Source organism: Neoarius graeffei, chromosome 22 (genome assembly GCF_027579695.1).
Source record: "Neoarius graeffei isolate fNeoGra1 chromosome 22, fNeoGra1.pri, whole genome shotgun sequence".
NCBI lineage: Eukaryota > Metazoa > Chordata > Actinopteri > Siluriformes > Ariidae > Neoarius > Neoarius graeffei.
In genome coordinates this window covers 9,889,585-9,909,830 of record NC_083590.1, presented here as the reverse complement: position 1 = coordinate 9,909,830, position 20,246 = coordinate 9,889,585, and the positions used below count along the sequence as shown (strand labels likewise).

At 46.5% G+C, this 20,246-nt stretch overlaps 2 pseudogenes; one reads left to right on the top strand and one right to left on the bottom strand.

Annotated features, from left to right (window-relative positions):
• Nucleotides 1–344, bottom strand: part of LOC132870277 (NACHT, LRR and PYD domains-containing protein 12-like) — an 83,617-nt pseudogene extending 83,273 nt beyond the window's left edge.
• A 13,758-nt stretch (nucleotides 345–14,102) lies between these two features.
• Nucleotides 14,103–18,037, top strand: LOC132870276 (uncharacterized; annotated as a pseudogene).
• Nucleotides 18,038–20,246: the final 2,209 nt, after the last annotated feature.

Below are 20,246 nucleotides of genomic sequence, written 5' to 3'. Positions count from 1 at the left end.
GTCCCACATTGTCCCTCAAAAACATACCCCTTGCCCCCCCTTGGGCTTATGAGCAGGTGGTCACCCTAAGCTGCACCATTACATGCGCTCCAGTTACACTCCCCCAAACTCTCTGAGTGTTTAATAGATGAGAAACTGAAGAGAGAAACTCGAATATAGAACACACAGCCGATAAACAGCAGCTTTACAGGGAAGATGATTTCAGTTCCGCAGTTTTACTGCTGTTTTTACACGAGCTCAGTCAAATACAACCACATTTCTCTCCAACACAGCACTTACTTTTACTCAGCACTCCATGCTGGGCTTCATTCATCTCACCGCTTCTGCCTGGGGTTGCAGTTTTTAGAACTGATTCACTCCGACGATGTGTCGTTCAGGGAATGAATCGACTCTTTGATTCGGCTCTTTTAGATGAAAAAAAAAGCAAACAATGAAATTGAAACGTTTACTCGTTCAGGGAGACTCTGAATATAACGCAACACATAATTCACATAATTACACATATGTTATTTCATAGTTTTGATGTCTTCAGTTTTGTTCTGCAATGTAGAAAATGGTCAAAATACACAAAAACCTATGAATGAGTAGAGTGGGGTGTACAAACTTTTGACTGGTACTGTATGTATATATAGTATATATATATGTGTTGCCTATCTAAAGTGGTAACATTATTTTAATTTGTGTTTTTGTTTAAATTATATTATTTCAATCATCAAAAAAAAAAATTGAAACTCTAACCAAGGAATTGGTCTCAGTGAATAAAGAAATGTTTATTACATGAACTGAAAAATGGGACAAAAAAAATCCAATAAAGTAACCTAATGTCGAATTAAATTAAATCTTATGGAATCAGAAAAGGTCAAAATCTTTATCAGACTAATCTGTTATCTGTTTCTATTCCCTAAATCTACTGGGGTATCATACATGTGTGTATTAGAGCGCTTCTAAATCCAGTCCCTTTATTTCAGTAAATGCTGCACACAGTGTGATGGCGGTGACGGTCAGATGAATCCGAGTCTTCGAATCATGAGTCGAGTCTGAGAGCGCGAGACAAATGAATCATCGCTTCGAGGCCAGGATCCAGTTACATAAAACCACGTGACCTAGGACACAGACGGTATGAGGGTCAGGGGCCACAAAAGGAAGGTGGTTTCCTGTTACCCGGAGGCATGTGAACCCTCTGTTCCAGAACAGTAATAAATAAGTAAATAAATTCTAGTGCACAGAATGAAAAATGAAATGAAACTAATCATGTAAATAATGGATGAGACAGAGAGTTACATGTAAATATTACAAATTAACTATTTAGAAACAGATTGATCCCAATCCGTAGTTACAAATTATGTAGAATCGATCAATCATATAATAATAATAATAATAATAATAATAATAATAATAAAATTAAACAAGTCCTAAGTTAATTACAATTTACTGCATGATTATAACAAAACAATAAATTATTCTAATACTCTATTAATGACAAAATATTTCCAAACAAATTATTTCCAAATCATTAATAATTTTTGACATAAATTTCAAGAAAACCTCAATAACATCAGGCAATATCTATATATAATGATATCAAACAAAAATAAGGTCAATATAACAATTCAGTACTCCAGGGCTTTTCAAAGTGTGGGGCGCGCCCCCCCTGGGGGGCGCCAGAGTTCTTCAGGGGGGGCGCAACGTGAGAGACAAAATGGATCGATTTTTAGTACCTAAAGCTACAGTGAGTGAGGAGACGGCCAAGCAAAAAAAAAAAAAACAGAGCCTCCAGGATGTTGCTATTTGCAACTTCAGCGCAAATTCAACCAATCCCCGAGAATTCAGGGCGGTGTTGCAATTATATCCAATCACCGCAACTTTCCCGCAAATTTGACCAATCGTTGGCGTCGTCTTGAGGTTTTTTTTTTTTTTTGGTATTTTTTTTTTTATTGGAAGTTTCAAAGGTTTACAGAGCATTAAGGCAAATGTATGTCTTTTTTACAGAACCTTGTAGGAACATAGCACACATAGTACACATATCAAGAAATTATAAAACATAAGAGGAAAAAAATAAATAAAATGATAAAAAGAAAGAAAGAAAGGAAAAAAAGACACTCGAAAGAAAGTAATGGAGGGGGGTACATTATAACAAATTGAAGCTGTCTATTATTGATATAAGTTCGTTACTCCTCTTAGTTTTTAAATATCTGACGGATTTACTGTACAAACATAACTCGTTTTTAAAGGAAGGGAAAATGGGGATTGTCTTTATGCATTTGCATTTGTGAATATAATATTTTCCTAAACACGTCACCACATTTATTAAAAGCTCTATGTTTTTGTCTTCGTGTATACACCCATATTTGAGTAGATTCAAGTTTAAAAAAGGAACGGTAGGAATGTTTTCACAGAGCCAGTCACATACATCGTCCCAAAAGGTGTTACTGTATAAACATAAGAAAAATAAATGATCTGTAGTTTCAACATTTTCACAACAAAATATGCAATTCTTCAGCTCTATATTAAATCTGTAGTTAATAAGCTCCCCTGAGGGATATATGTCATTAAATATTTTAAAGTGGAGTTCCTTTGTCTTGGGAGGGATAGGTAGGTTTAAAGTGAGAGTGCGTAGTTTTTTGATAGTGTGTGAATCAATATTTTTAGGATTAAAGTTTTTATATTGGTGATAAGGAAAGAGATAAGAAGTGAACAATCCTCGGATTACTTGGTTAGGTATATCTTTCTTTATGAAGTCGTCCTCACCTACTCTTAAGGCACTAGGAAGGCTAGGGGCAGAAGTGAATTGTTTTGAGTTTTTGGCCATTAATAAAAAGGCAGGAGGGATACATTTCATGAGCCTGTTGTATTGTTGTCGATCACATTGAAAGCCGTGTTTTAAACAGAAGTTATCAAATGATAAGACAATGCCATCCTCATCTAGCAGGTGCATTATCGACCACACGTCCCTCTCCATCCATTCGCTAAAATATATTGATTTGTTTTTGTGAAGAATATATCTGCAGTTCCAGATAGGTGTGTTGTGTGGAGTGAAGTTGTGTTTGTACAGAAGGTTCCAGTAGAGGAGGACTTGAGAATGGAAAGAGGATAGTTTTAAGGGCAACTTCTTTGGGATGAAATCACAGTGCAAGAGAAAAAGAATACCACCAAGTTTTCTAAAGATTTCCCTAGGGACACAATACCAAAAACTGTTGTTGTTAACAAGGAATGATCTTAGCCCGTCGTCTTGAGGTGACATCGACAAACTACCTTCCGCCTTACTTCCGGATGTCTATGTTTAAGAGAAGCAGCATGCGCGCAGTGTTGCCAGATTGGCGGTTTCAAGTGCATTTTGACGGGTTTTGAATATATTTTGGACTGGAAAACGTCAGCAGTATCTGGCAACATTGCATGATGTGCGAGTCAGTGTTTTATATAGGCTTAAATTCTGTTACTGAAAGTGTGTTATGTTTACAGTGAAGGACTGTGTGCACTTTATTTTTTTTTTACTTAATACAAGAAATTAATGGATGCCAACATTTTTGCCAAAATGGTATTTTATTTTCCATTGTTTAGGCAGCTTCAGCATCATACTGTGAGATTCTGTTCAAATTGTTTTTTTTCTTCTATGAAGCCTGAGCCATTTATTTTATTAGTTTATAATTATTGTTTAATTTAGTCTTCAAGAGAGACTGCCTGCACACAGTACTAGTATTAATAGTTTTTTTTCTTACATGAAAGCTGAAGCATTTATATTATATTTTAAGGTAACTTCATGTTGTGCTGTGAGGTTCTCTGCACTTTAACTTTTGAACCAACAGGTGCATTTGGATAAGTAAAGCCTATTTTTCTGCATTTTTGTAGTCCTGCTAATCTTTTATATTGGTAAAGTTGTTTATAGGACCATCTCAGTGTCTTTGTTTTTTTAATCAATAGTTTTTCAGTAATAACTTAATATTTAACATATCACTCAATTTTAAATCACAAAAAGAGAAAATCGCAACAATTTCTCGCAACTTTCACTTCCTCCCGCAATGTAATCGCAACAAAAACCTAAAAAACACCGCAACTTTCATCGCAATTTTTTTGGAACCCCCCCCGCAACATCAGACATTTTAGCCCGCAACAATCACAAAAAAGGCCCGCGGAATCCTGGGGGGTCTGAAAAAAGAAGGAAGTATGACCACAATTATTTAAAGTTTGGATTTTCATGGACTGGATCTGAAGATGCTCCACTGCCACAGTGTGTTGTCTGCCAAGAGGTGCTCGCTAACGATGCTATGAGATGTTTAAAACGTGTAAAACAAGATGTTTTAAAAAGCACAGATGTTTAAAATGTGAAAAAGAAAAAAATAATGTGTACAACAACCATTTTTTTTTAAAATACAAATGGAACATTAAGTATAGCAACAACAAAAATTGTAAGGGGGGGCGCTGTTGTTTATTTGCTCTCCGAGGGGGGGCTGACTCTCCCACACATTGAAAACCCCTGCAGTAGTCTAAAAAATCCAATGTGTGTGAAAGAAAATGAGATGTGAGACGATAGTGTGAGCACTGAGGAATAATCTATAAGTTATTGAACTCTATCAGGATCCATTCATGTGTGACGTGAATTATGTGACCAATAAATACTGTTAAGACATGACTGTGAGAATGAAGTGAAAATGGCAGAGAACATGAGAAAATAATCCTGTTTCAACAACTGTCCTTAATAGAAAGTAAGAAGAAATATACGAAAGAGAAAGATACGCTGTATAAGAGAAAAACTGAAATATTATCTGTAAAAATAATTATTGCAGTAAAATAGTTGTTCAAAAAAATTATCAGAGACTGAGCTGAAAAAAAAAACAATAATAATGAAGAGGAGCGCTATAAAGATATGTAAGGAATGTGGATAAAATTGAAAAAATAAGAGGAGGGAATGAAAAGAAAAGTCAGGAAATACTTTTCTTGAGGCAACTTTGATCAGATACTATGGTTTAACACGCAAGCCAAGTACACACAATGGATGTGGTAATATGGCAGCCAGATGGCTTCACTTGTCTGTACAGCATGTACCAGCCAATGAACTCTCCAGATATTTTATGTAGAGATCAGTGGGATCAATTCATAGTTTAAACTCTATTTTAAGAACTAAAGTCACAGTTATTTTTATGATGCTTACCATTTACACTTTATGGCATGTCGCAAAACATTATCACACGTGGGCGCCACGGTGGTGTAGTGGTTAGCGCTGTCGCCTCACAGCAAGAAGGTCCGGGTTCGAGCCCCGGGGCCGGCAAGGGCCTTTCTGTGCGGAGTTTGCATGTTCTCCCCGTGTCCGTGTGGGTTTCCTCTGGGTGCTCCGGTTTCCCCCACAGTCCAAAGACATGCAGGTTAGGTTAACTGGTGACTCTAAATTGACCGTAGGTGTGAATGTGAGAGTGTGAATGGTTGTCTGTGTCTATGTGTCAGCCCTGTGATGACCTGGCGACTTGTCCAGGGTGTACCCCACCTTTCGCCCGTAGTCAGCTGGGATAGGCTCCAGCTTGCCTGCGACCCTGTAGAAGGATAAAGCAGCGAGAGATAATGAGATGAGATGAGATTATTACACGTTTACATGCGTAATCAAAAGATACAGAAAACTATTAATCAAGAGATACAGAAAATAGTATTTTAAGAAAATCTGTATCAAAAGCAACAGTAACATGGTTTAAAATAGATTACTTTCTTAAACTAATGCTGTGTGCCTACTAGATCTAAAGGCGGGAGCTACAACACAAGAAAAAAGATCATGTAGATATGACAGCTAATGAGAGCGAGAGTAACATGTCTAGGCCTAATAAAACCACCAGCTTCATTGAAAAGCAAGGTGTGGAACGATTTCATGTTTTCAGGGGACAAGCAGAAAACAGTATGTAAACACCGCCATGTTTGTCAGAGTGCAGGCAACTCCATCCATCCATTTTCTGCTGCTTATCCGGGTCCGGGTCGTGGGGGTAGCAGCCTAAGCAGAGCTGCCGAGACTTCCCTCTCCCTGGCCACCTCCAGCAGCCCTTCTGGGGGAATACCAAGGCTTCCCCAGGCCACCTGAGAGATGTAATCTCTCCAGAGTTTTCTGGGTCTGCCCCAGGGTTTCCTTCCAGTGGGGCATGCCCAGAGAGCCTCCACTGGAAGGCATCCAGGGGGCATCCTAAAAAGGTTCCCAAACCATCTCAACTGACTCCTTTCAATGTGAAGGAGCAGCAGTTCTACTCTGAGTCTCTCCTGAATGACCAAGCTTCTCATCCTATCTCTAAGGGAGAGCCCAGCCACCCTTCAGAGAAAATTCATTTTGACCGCTTGTATCCGCGATCTCATTCTTTTGGTCACCACCCATAGCTTGTGACCATAGGTGAAGGTGGGAACGTAGATGGAACTGTCATGGTCCTACCTGTGGGTTTCGTCTCTTCAGGTAACATCTCCACTCCTCTCCACTCAGCATTACCAGCCACGCCTGCTACACTTCGTCTTATTTACTCTCAGTGGCTGTCATTGGCTGTTGCCTATTACCTGCTCCTCCTCTGTGTGTATTTAAGCTGCTGTCCTTCCAAGCTTCAGTGTCAGATTGTCTTCTAGTGTTACGACCCCGCTCGTTTAGGGAGCAACATGAAAAGGAGACGACAACAGAATTCAAATTTTAGGTCATTTATTGATTTTCAACAACAACCAGTATTTCAACAAGTGTCTAGGGGAGTAATAATGTATGGATGTATGCGAGTGAATGATGTTTGAGTGGATGTATCAGTATCAGTATGTCAGCTGTAAAGGAAGAGCAAAAGAGTGAGAGGACAGAGTTAGTGGAGATAGAATGAAACAGAGTACCAGCGGTAAGGTCGAGGTCAGAGTGCCCCCCCCTTGCAAAAGAGAAAAGGAGGTATTTAACGCCACCTGTCACCTGTGCACAGGTGCAATCAATTCCCCCCATTCAGGCTCCAGTACTGCACGTGCACTTGCAGATGTGTACCTGAAGGGGCACAGGGGAACGTGACACCTCCCTCCCTAAAAGAGGTTTACTAAAACCTCAGACAAAGAAAAAAAAACAAAACAAACCAACACCCCTCTATCCAATATCCCCGGCCGAAAGGACAAAAGGACAGAGTCAGTAGTGTTCAATATGAATAAAAATACAATATAAAAATACATTACGTGTGAAATAGTTAACAGACAACCCTAGAGGTAGAAAACTCTAAGCACGAGACAAGGCATCAGCCACAATATTATCTTTGCCTCTAATGTGCTTGATCTGTAGCGGATACTGTTGGAGAAGAATACTCCAACGCATGATACGTTGATTCTTATTCCGCATACGGTCAATGAAGACTAAGGGGTTGTGATCTGTATAAACAACAGTGGGATTAGAAGAGGACCCCACATAGACCTCAAAGTTTTGAATAGCCAAAATCAAAGCAAGAGCCTCCCTTTCCACTGTAGAGTAGGCTCTCTGGTGACGGTTAAATTTTTTTGAATAATAGCACACTGGGTGCTCGACACCATCAGAACCCACCTGCAGCAAAATCGCGCCAGCGCCACTCTCACTGGCATCCACTGCAACACAGAAGGGACGGTCAAAGTTTGGTGCAGACAGAACAAGAGCAGTAGCAAGTAAAGCCTTTACATTAGCAAATGCAGCTTGACAGCTAGTGGACCACTCAAATAGAACTTTAGGACTAAGAAGAGCAGTAAGGGGTGTGACAACTGTGGCAAAGTTCTTACAAAAGGCCCTATAATAGCCAGCCATCCCAAGGAATCGCCGGAGCTCTCGACGGGTACTTGGTACAGGGTAATTGCAGATGGCCTCAATTTTAGCTTCGATAGGACGAACCTGCCCACCTCCCACTACCTTACCCAGATATGTGACACTAGCCTTCCCAAATTCACATTTAGCTAGATTTATGGTCAAGTTAGCCTTAGCAAGACGGGTGAAGAGTTCTTTGATCTGCCCCAAGTGATCAGCCCAAGTAAAACTGTATAAGACTAAATCATCCAGGTAAGCATCGCAACCACGCATGCCCACCAAAGTCCGGTTGACAAGCCTTTGAAAAGTTGCGGGAGCATTCCTGACTCCAAATGGCATGACCTGGTACTGTAAGAAATCATCAGGGGTTACAAAAGCAGACAACTCCTTTGCCCTGGCAGTCAAAGGGACCTGCCAATATCCTTTCAAAAGATCAAATTTGCTGACAAATCTTGCAGAGCCTACACGATCTATACAATCGTCACTCCTAGGCAATGGGTAACTATCAGGTTTGGTGACAGAGTTAAGTTTCCTGTAGTCAGTGCAGAAGCGGTAGGTCCCGTCTGGTTTGTTAACCAGCAGACAGGGGGAGCTCCATGCACTGGTACTAGCCTCGGCAAGACCATGGGTTAGCAGATAGTCAACTTCCTTTCTCAACAGTTCCCTCTTAACAGGATTAACACGAAATGCATGCTGTTTTATAGGCGGGGCCCCACCAACGTCAATGTCATGTTCAATCACTGAGGTACGAGTAGGAACATCAGGGAATAGAGAAGGGAATGATTTGATTAACTCAATAATGCTGTCTTGTTCGAAATCAGATAAATGAGAGAGTTGGAATGGCAATGCTGCTAAATACTCAGAGTTTTTGAGGCGTCCCTCTACAACTGCCTGAGATGGGCACTTCACCCCATCATCTATTTCACAAACATCAGAGCTCAAACATTCAGACTCATTATCCATGGAAACAGAAGGAGACACAATAGCGCCCTCTGCTGGCAAGGAAGCAATTAGCCCAACAGGTGTAGGTGGCTCAGACTCAACATAAGATTTTAAAAAATTGATGTGGCAAACTTGAACTTTCTTATGCCTGTCAGGAGTACTAAGTAAGTAATTGTAATCAGGCAAACATTTCACCACTTCGTATGGCCCACAAAATTTCGCTTGAAAAGGACTGTGTACCAGGGGCAACATTGCAAGTACTTTTTCCCCTGGCTGGAAACTTCGGTATTTAGCCTTACGGTTAAAAAGGCTCTGCATCTTTGACTGGGCCTTACCCAGTTTACGCTTCGCAGCAGCCCTTGCTTCATACAATCTGTAACGGAAACCACTAACGTAATCCAAAACGTTGGTCGGTGCTTCGGCGGCATCACACCAGTCGTCAGCTAAAACAGCTGTTGGCCCTCTAACAGTATGTCCAAACACAAGTTCGTTAGGGCTAAAACCTGTGCTTTCTTGCACCACCTCTCTAATGGCCAAAAGTAACCAAGGGAGTCCCTCTTCCCAATCAAAGCCTAGTTCAACACAATAGGATCGCAAGAGGGACTTGAGGGTCTGGTGGAATCTTTCCAACGCCCCCTGGCTTTGGGGATGGTATGCACTTGAGATATTGTGGCGTGCTTTTAGTTGTTTCAAAGCCCTAGAGAACTGTTTGGACATAAAGTTGGAACCTTGATCGCTCTGGATAATCTTTGGGATGCCAAAGATGGATATAAAATTGACCAACGCTTTCAGTACAGACTTTGTGGTGATTGATCTAAGTGGGTAAGCCGCTGGATAGCGGGTAGCCTGACACATTATGGTAAGAAGAAAACTATGTCCAGCCTTGGAGCGAGGTAGTGGTCCTACACAATCAACAATTATATGCTCAAAGGGGTTAGACATCACAGGGATGGGCTGCAATGGGGCAACAGGGATTTGTTGGTTTGGCTTGCCCGTCATCTGACACACATGACATGCTTTTACATAAGAGGAAACATCCCTCTTCAACCTAGGCCAAAAAAATCGCCGCATAATCCTATCATACGTTTTTCTTACCCCAGTATGTCCTGCCAACCCAGTGTGAGCTAAATCCATAACAGCCATTCGAAATTTATGGGGAACCACAACCTGCATCACTGTTTTTGAAAAGGTTCCATGCCGGTACACAAACTGCCTACATAGTAAATCATTCTGCAGAAAATAATGGCTCTTTTCATCATCAGAATTTTCTTTACATGAAGCCATTACAAAGAGAGGTTCAAAAGTAGAGTCACGAGTCTGTTCCTGAATTAACTCCTCACGAGAGACCTTAAACAGTTCTGGTAATGAACAGGCATCAAACTTATCAGATTCCGTCAATTCATCAACAGGAGGACTCACATTCACAGATACAACTTCACTGTCAGAATCTTCCCCATCCCCTACTGAATCAAAGTCAGCATTACCAGTTTTTGGCTCCTCTACACATGCCTGTGGGGGGAGATCGTCTACAACTGGAGGTTGGGCAAGGAAGGTATCTGTAAGTGGCACAACATCTGAGTTGAGCCCACGTGCAGTCATAGCACGAGTTACCACACATGCAGGAAATACACCAGGATATTCACGTTTACAGTCATCCGACACTCTGGAATTTTCAGACACAGGTCCAACAATAGGGAGAGACACTACATTAGAGTCAACCCACACCCTGGCACCAGCAAGATCATTGCCCAAGATGAAGGAAATTCCTGGGATAGGTAGAGATGAACGGACTCCAACCACAACATCACCAGTGACCAGTTCAGACACTAAGTGTACCCGGTGTAGGGGCACCAACATGGGAGTCATCTCAAAGCCTTTGATAACTACATAAGTCCCCATTGCAGTACTCTCAGAAAGCGGCAAGATACCAGCTAGCATAAAGGACTGTGCAGCCCCAGTATCTCTAAGTATGCGAATTGGAAGGCTAACATTGGACTGGCCAGACACAGAAACGAAACCAGGTGTAATGAAAGGTGCATAATCGGAATCTCCCCTCTCCTCACTACCTGTAATGGTAACCACAGCACGTTTACTCTTTTTAGACTTGGGCAAGAGGACTGGCCCAGTACCACATGCTGTAATTAGACCAGAAGACTTGGGGTTATTACCCTTCTTCTTACGGGAAAAGCACTCATTCGCTTTATGCCCAACTTTCTTGCAGTAAAAACAGACAAGATCAGATTTATCTGGTGGACGGCTAGGAGACGCAGATTGAGAGGACGGTGGACTATTACTACCTCCACTAGGTGGCTTACTCTTGGTAAATGGCTTATCCTTACCATGAGGTTTAGGCCCACGGCCATCAAACATGCCTTTATGGGTTAGGATGTATTTATCAGCTAAAACTGCAGCATTCTCCAAGGTCTTAACATCATGCTCCTTCAGGTGTACAGCCACAGACTCGGGAAGACCATTGGTGAAATCTTCAAGGAGAATCAGTTCACGCAAGTCTTCCTTAGTTCTAACATCATGTGCACTGCACCACCTGTCAAACAAATGCTCCTTCTCACGAGCATGTTCGACATATGTCTCCTGATCAGATTTTTTTGCATTTCTGAAGCGTTGGCGATACGCCTCAGGGACTAACTCAAAGATATGCAGGACAGTTTTCTTCACAATGTCGTAGTCCTTGGATTCGGCAACAGGTAAAGCAGTAAACACCTCTCTGGCCTTGCCAGTAAACACACACTGGAGTAGCATCGTCCACACATTTTTAGGCCAGTTCAGCGAGGTAGCTACCCTCTCAAAATGGTTAAAGTATTTGTCCACGTCCTTCTCTGTGAAGGGTGGCACAAGACGGATATTTTTACAGACGTCAAACTTTGTCTCAGCAGACAGGGCAGAAGAAGCAGAAGTCTGAGGAGGTTCAAGAGGTGGTTTTGCCTCCAGCTCAAGCCTTTTCATGGCCAGAGCATGGTCGTTGGCCATACGCTGAAGTGCTACCTGGAGTTCCAATTGTTGATTCAACTCCAATCTCCGGAGCTCCACCTCCAGCTCCCTATCACGAGTACTCATGGCCCTTTTACTCTTAGGCTTTGGTGGCCCATGAGTATTCACAGGTGGAGCATTAGCAGCCACCACTTCCTTCCGCTCTGCATTAACATCCCCTTTAACATCCACTTTACCATCAACATCACCACCACCACCATTATCATCATCGTCATCATCACCATCAGCCTCTTCAAGCTCCTCCTCCACCTCCTCTTTAATAATGGAGAGTTCAATCAGCTGGTACTTAATAATGGTAACCAACGTCTCCTTTAACTTTTTATCTCCACTACTAATGGTTAGACCATACTGTTGCGCTACAGCCAGAAGTTGTTCTTTAGTGAAAGTTAACAACAATTCTACAGACGGCTGAGCAACAAAATCTTCAACAGATGCCATTGTAAAGAAGTACCTACTCAATGAGAACATACACTTTCATTAATCACAATAGCCTACTGACTACACTATCCAGCACAGTCAAACGTGTCAATCTCACGCTAACATCAGTGATTAATTACGAATCAGGCATAGGCTACTAACCATACAAAGAGAAGGGAAAAACGTGACAAAACAAAACGTGAGGCACAAACCTACCACTGGTGATTAAACAAAAGTCTATCCCCACTTTTACAAACGACAACAGCTACAGAAAGCATTCAAATTACGATCTGCACAAGCTAAACAAACAATTATGTAATGTTTAGAAACAATTACTCGCTTGCTGTCCAAATTCACAGATACGCGAAGACGCGTTTAATCTGTACACCTCACTCACAGGCCAAGTTACAACCAATTATAAACGGAGATACCTCCTCGGTAACTTACAAAGCCTACGCGCTGCCTTCACCACAAACGGGAAAATGGGTTACTAATTAATGAACGCACACAATCGATCTAAAACAGACCCGCGTTCCAACCCAACATAACCGCAAAACAAGCAAGCGTTACAACAAACCGCTAACATTTACTGATACACAATACAAAATTCACTCACCCATCCTGCTGGCACGGCCCAAACTACTGCGATTGCATCCAGATGAGACCACTGATTAACATCGTTGAAATGTACAGAGTAGAAAAGTTACAGTCCTCTGGTGACCTGACATAGACAAAATACTAACTTTGCCTACCTAGTCTTCGGAGGCTTGCCGACCTCGGGGCGACTGGATAACGCATTAACTCAGTACAATCAAAAATTGTCTGAAGCGTGCCCCCGACAGGAATATAAAACTCCCGATCGGATTTACCCCTAAAAACAACAAACACAGATCGAAAATAATAAACAGGACTTCAATGGACAGGCAAAGCCTGGCTGAAGCACTCTTCCTAAACCAGAGACTGATAATTAACAACAAATGTTCTCACCTGGATGCGCTCACAGTCCAAGAGTCAAAGCCAAACAGGACTATCCTGGACGAGCCCCCAATTCATGTTACGACCCCGCTCGTTTAGGGAGCAACATGAAAAGGAGACGACAACAGAATTCAAATTTTAGGTCATTTATTGATTTTCAACAACAACCAGTATTTCAACAAGTGTCTAGGGGAGTAATAATGTATGGATGTATGCGAGTGAATGATGTTTGAGTGGATGTATCAGTATCAGTATGTCAGCTGTAAAGGAAGAGCAAAAGAGTGAGAGGACAGAGTTAGTGGAGATAGAATGAAACAGAGTACCAGCGGTAAGGTCGAGGTCAGAGTGCCCCCCCCTTGCAAAAGAGAAAAGGAGGTATTTAACGCCACCTGTCACCTGTGCACAGGTGCAATCAATTCCCCCCATTCAGGCTCCAGTACTGCACGTGCACTTGCAGATGTGTACCTGAAGGGGCACAGGGGAACGTGACACTAGGCATCGACTCCGTCAACTCTTCAGTCCTGGTAACCTGACCCTGCATTTCTGTCTCTTATCTTGCTACCTGATCTGTGACTCTGTGTTCCAGTCTGTTCCCTACTCCTGCCTGTTGTGCTGTCCTGTCTGTCTGCTGAGGGACTGCTCGCTGGGAGACTGCCTGAACACCTAGTGCTATCAGCTTACAGCCTCACTACTCTGACAACACCTGATCCCGTCTGATCGCTGAAGCTAAGCAGGGCCAAGCCTGGTCAGTGCTTGGATAGGAAACCGCAGATATCACTACCATGCTCCCACCAGCCATCCCTGCCTCTCAGTCTTCCGGCCACTGAACTTCACACATGCACATCCTCCCAACTCCCTTTCCCCTGTTATCAATAAAACTCAACATTTAACTTGCGCTCTTGGGTCCTCGTCTGTTTCACCTGACAGAATGATCTGACCATCATGGACCCAGCACCCTCCCCAACCAGCATGGTGATTGAGCCTGAAGTGACTGGAACGTACAGAGGGAGAAATAAACCGGATGACCGGCGACATTGCATCTCTGCTCCAGCTTGACCACCAACAACTATTTCAGCAACTCCAACAGCAGCAGCATCATCTAACCCAGGTCCTGCAAGTTCTCACCAACCTCACCACTCCATCCGCTCGTGTTCCACCTGCTCTGGCTCCTGGTGACCCGGAACCGAAGATAGGTAATCCGGAACATTTCAATGGTGACCGAAACCAGGTCCAGCCATTCCTGACCAGCTGCCGTATCCAGTTCTCTCTGCAGCCCAGGACCTTCTCGACGGAGGGAGCCAAGGTGGGGTACGTCATCACTCACCTGACCGGCCGGGGACGGCTGAATTCGACCGGCAGATCCCGGCCTGTGCCTCCTTCAGTGCCTTCGCCGAGGAGATGTTAAAGGTGTTCGACCTGGGCTTGTCAAGAACAGAGGCGTCAGGAGCACTGATGAGTATCCGTCAGGGCAACCGGACGGTGGCGGACTACTCCATCGACTTCCGCACTCTGGCGAGGCGCAGTTCGTGGAACATGGCGATGCTGGTGGACACCTTCCTCCACAGTTTGGCGGACTACGTCAAGGACGAGCTCGTTTCCCATGAGCAACCCCCGCCACTCGATGAAGCCATTGCCCTCGCCATATGCATCGATCACCGTATCCAGATCCGCAGACGAGAGAAGGGGCGTCCTAGTCAACCTGCCACCCACACTCAGGGTGAGTCTTCCGCTGCCCAGTTCCCGCCTGTCACGCCCCAAAGCCGACATAATCAGTCAGAGCCCATGGAGATCAGCCGTGCCTCCCTCACCCCCGAGGAGCGACAGCGCCACCTAACCTCCGTCCGTAAACCCCTGCTTCAGCTCCGCCTTCAGCTTTCTGACACCGCTTGTGCCCTGGCCGCCCTGGTGGACTCTGGAGCCAAAGCTAACATTATGGACACAGAGCTCGCACAGCAGCTGGGTGTGGAGTGCCACCATCTTACTCCACCCGTTCCTGTACGAGCGCTGGGTGGACATCGTCTCAGCACAGTTACACACATCACAGCCCCCGTGACAATGCTGCTGTCAAGAAACCACCAGGAGTCCATCCAATTCCACCTCCTACACTCACCCAGCCAACCACTCATCCTAGGGTACCCGTGGCTCCGTCTACACAACCCCCAACTCGACTGGGAGACTGGCACCATACGAGAGTGGGGAAGGGGCTGCCATCAGACCTGCTTGAAGGGAGCCGTCCTGCCAACCAACCAGGAGACCACCAGCTCCACCCCCGACATATCCAAGGTTCCTGTCTGCTATCACCACCTGAGGGAGGTGTTCAACAAGTCCAAGGCCACGTTGTTGCCCCCACATTGACCATACGACTGCGCCATCGACCTCCTGCCAGGCACCGCACCCCCTAAGGGCCGTCTCTACTCCCTGTCAGCCCCGGAAAGAAAGGCCATGGAAGACTACATAAACGACTATTTGGCTGCCGGCCTAATCCGTCCATCATCCTCTCCTGCCGGAGCTGGATTTTTCTTCGTGGGGAAGAAGGATGGTTCTCTTCGCCCATGCATAGATTACTGGGGCTTGAACGACATTACGTTTAAGAACCGCTACCCTCTGCCACTACTCTCTTCCGCCTTTGAACTACTGCAAGGGGCCACAGTGTTCACCAAGCTAGATTTCCAGAACGCTTACCATCTGGTGTGAGTGAGAGAAGGCAACGAGTGGAAGACTGCGTTCAACACCCCGACGGGACACTATGAATATCTGGTCATGCCATTCGGTCTCACCAATGCCCCAGCAGTGTTCCAGGCGCTGGTAAACGACATTCTCAGAAACATGCTCAACAAGTTCGTTTTCGTTTACTTGGATGACATTTTGATCTTCTCTAAAACCCTGTCTGAACACACCCACCACGTCCAGTTGGTCCTGCACCGCCTGCTTGAGAATTCGTTGTTTGTGAAAGCAGAGAAGTGCGAGTTCCACGCTCAGTCTGTCTCGTTCCTGGGATATGTGGTTACCGAGGGCAGCATACAAATGGACCCTGCGAAGGTGTCGGCAGTGACATCGTGGCTGGTTCCAGGGAGCCGTAAGAAGCTGCAGCAGTTCCTGGGGTTCGCCAACTTCTATCGGAGGTTCATCCGGGGCTACAGCACCGTGGCAGCCCCACTCACCGCACTGACCAGCATCAAACAGCCCTTCCAATGGACGGCAGCAGCTGACAAAGCCTTCGAAACCCTCAAGGCCTGTTTCACTTCAGCTCCCATCCTCTGGATGCCTGACGCCGAGCGGCAGTTTGTGGTGGAGGTAGATGCTTCGGATGTGGGAGTCAGGGCTGTGCTTTCCCAGTGGGCAGCTGAGGATGGAAAGATGCACCCCTGCGCCTTCTACTCACAAAGACTGACCCCAGCAGAGAGCAATTACGACATCGGCAATCGTGAGCTACTGGCGGTCAAGCTCGCCCTCGAGGAGTGGCGCCACTGGTTGGAGGGGTCTAAGTTTCCGTTTGTGGTCTGGACAGACCACAAAAACCTGGAATACATCCGGACAGCCAGGAGGCTAAACTCCCACCAGCGCCGGTGGTCACTATTCTTCACCCGCTTCAACTTTGTCCTTTCCTACCGTCCTGGCTCCTGCAACATCAAACCGGATGCACTCTCCCGGATATTTCAGAGGGATGAGGCTTCCAAGGAGGAATTAACACCCATCCTCCCAAGCCCCTGTGTCGTTGCTGCCCTGACCTGTGACATCGAAGAGCAGGTTCGAGAGGCCATCAGGGACCAGCCAGGCCCCAGCGCTTGCCCCTCCAACCGTCTCTACGTCTCAGCCGACCTGAGGTCTCAGGTGATTCAATGGGGACATGACTCCCGCCTGGCCTGTCACCCCGGGGTCACACGCTCCCTCCATCTGCTGTCTCAGCGATTCTGGTGGCCGTCGATGAGGAAGGACATCCAGGATTTTGTGAGAGCCTGCCCCACTTGCAACCAGCACAAGTCCCCCAGTCAGCCCCCAGCCGGGTTACTCCAGCCCCTGCCAGTACCCATGCGTACCTGGTCCCATGTCTCCCTGGACTTTGTTACTGGTCTTCCTCCATCAGAAGTTAATACGGTCATCCTCACCATTGTGGACTGCTTCAGTAAGATGACCCACTTTGTGCCTCTCCCAAAACTGCCAACTGCTAAGGAGACTGCCCGGGTCATCTTAGAACATGTCTTTCGGGTCCACGGCCTGCCCAGGGATATCGTTTCCGACCGGGGCCCACAGTTCTCCACCAGTTTCTGGAGGGAATTCTGCCACCTCCTCGGGGCCACCACCAGTCTGTCGTCCGGGTTTCACCCACAGTCAAATGGCCAAACGGAGCGCATGAATCAGGAACTGGAGAAGGCACTAAGGTGTGTGGCTTCGCACAACCCCCACGCCTGGGCTCAACATCTGCTCTGGGTGGAATATGCCCACAACTCCCTCAACAGCTCTGCCACCGGACTCTCCCCCTTCCAGTGTGTGTATGGGTATCAACCACCTCTGTTTACCAGCCAGGAGGGAGAAGCCACCTGCTCATCTGCTCTCGCCTACACCCGCCGCTGCCGCCGCATGTGGGCCCAGGCCCGCACCGCACTCCTGAAGTCCAGTACCAGCTATGCTATTGGGGCTAACCGGCAGAGGACCCCTGCACCCGCTTACCATGTCGGCCAGAAGGTATGGTTGTCGGCTCGAGACCTACCACTACGGGTGGAGTCACGCAAGTTGGCGCCTCGCTACATCGGACCCTTTCCCGTACAGAAGGTCATCAGTCCCACAGCAATTCGACTGCTGCTGCCCAAGACCATGAGGATACACCCCACCTTCCACATCTCCAAACTCAAACTGGTGCACGAGAGCCCCCTGGTCCCGGCTACACTGCCGCCTCCTCCTCCACGCGTCATTGATGGTGGACCAGTCTACACGGTCTGGCGACTGCTCCGCTCGTGACGAAGGGGTAGGGGCATCCAATACTTGGTAGACTGGGAGGGTTATGGTCCTGAGGAGAGGGCATGGGTCCCTGCTGGAAGGATTCTGGATCCGGCCCTCATCGCCGACTTCCACCGACTACACCCTGACCAGCCCTCCATCCGACGGGGTCGACGTAGGGGTTCTCACCATGCGGATCCACTCCTGGACCCTGCCCCTGCTCCAGTGCCCGAGCCAGACACTGAACCGAATCCTGGGCGGGGGGCCTTGGATGACGAGTCTTCCGACAGTGAAGATGGTGTGGAGGCTATGGACACTGACCGGTCAGAGGAATTCTGACCCTCCACTGGTATTCCCCCTCCTCCCGCCCGTCTTGGTGGATCTGTGGCTAGGGACTTCTGGAGCCGTCCCTTGAGGTGGGGGGGGGTTCTGTCATGGTCCTACCTGTGGGTTTCCTCTCTTGAGGTAACATCTCCACTCCTCTCCACTCAGCATTACCGGCCACGCCCGCTACACTTCCTCTTATTTACTCTCAGCGGCTGTCATTGGTTGTTGCCATCACCTGCTCCTCCTCTGTGTGTATTTAAGCTGCTGTCCTCCCAAGCTTCAGTGTCAGATCGTCTTCTAGGCGTCGACTCCGTCAACTCTTCAGTCCTGGTAACCTGACCCTGCATTTCTGTCCCTTATCTTGCTACCTGATCTGTGACTCTGTGTTCCAGTCTGTTCCCTACTCCTGCCTGTTGTGCTGTCCTGTCTGTCTGCTGAGGGACTGCTCGCTGGGAGACTGCCTGAACACCTAGTGCTGTCAGCTTACAGCCTCACTACTCTGACAACACCTGATCCCGTCTAATATCTAAAGCTAAGCAGGGTCGAGCCTGGTCAGTGCTTCGATGGGAGACTGCAGACATCACCACCATGCTCCCACCAGCCATCCCTGCCTCTCAGTCCTCCAGCCACTGAACTTCACACATCCTCCCAACTCCCTTTCCCCTGTTATCAATAAAACTCAACATTTAACTTGCGCTCTTGGGTCCTCGTCTGTTTCACCTGACAGGAACAGTAAGTTGAGAGCTTTGCTTTTTGGCTCAGCTCTCTCTCTAACAGAACAGACTGGTTTAGCATCTGCATCACTGCTGACACTGCCCTGATCCGTCTGTCTGACTCCCGCTCCCCCCACTCTCACTCATGACAGAGATACTTAAACTCCTCCACTTGAGGCAACAACTCCCCCTGACCCGAAGTAGGCACTCCACCCGTTTCTGGCTGAGCACCATGGCCATGGACTTGCAGGTGCTGATCCTCATCCCAGCCGCTTCAGACTCTGCTGAAAACCATCCCAGCACCTGCTGGAGGTCACAAATTGATGAAGCCAACAGGATCACATCATCTGCAAAAAACAGAGACACAATCCTGAGGCCACCAAACCAGACACTCTCCACCCCTTGGCTGCACATAGAAATTCTGTCCATAAAAGTTATGAACAGAACCGGTGACAAAGGACAGCCCTGGAAGAGTCCCACATCCACTGGGAACAAGTCCAACTTATTGCCAACAATGTGAACCAAACTTCTGCTATGGTCAGACAGGGACCAAATGGCCCACAGCAGTGGGCCCCGAACCCCATACTCCTGAAGCACCCCCTGCAGGGCACCATGAGGGACATGGCCATAAACCTTCTCCAGGTCCGCAAAACACATGTAGACCGGTTGGCCAAACTCCCATGCACCCTCCAGCTCCCGTGCAAGGGTAAAGAGCTGGTCCAGTGTTCCATGACCAGGACGAAAACCACATTGCTCCTCCTGAATCCGAGGTTCAACTATCGACTGAACTCTCCTCTCCAGCACCCCAGCATAGGCTTTCCCGGGGATGCTGAGAAGTGTGAGCCCCTTATAGTTGGAACACACTCTCCAGTCCCCTTTTTTGAAAAGTGGGACCACCACCCCAGTCTGCCAATCCAGAGGCACTGTCCCTGACCTCCATGAAATGTTGAAGAGGCGTGTCAACCAAAACAGCCCAACAACATCCAGGACCTTCACAAACTTGGGACGAATCTCATCCAGCCCGGAGCCCAGCCACCAAGGAGCTTTTTAACCACCTCGGCAACCTCAGCCCCCTTGATGGGCGAGTCCTCCCAAGTGCCCTCAGGCTCTGCATCCTCCTCAGACAACATAAAGGTGGGATTGAGGAGATCCTTGAATTATTCCTTCCACTGCTGGACGATGTCCATGGC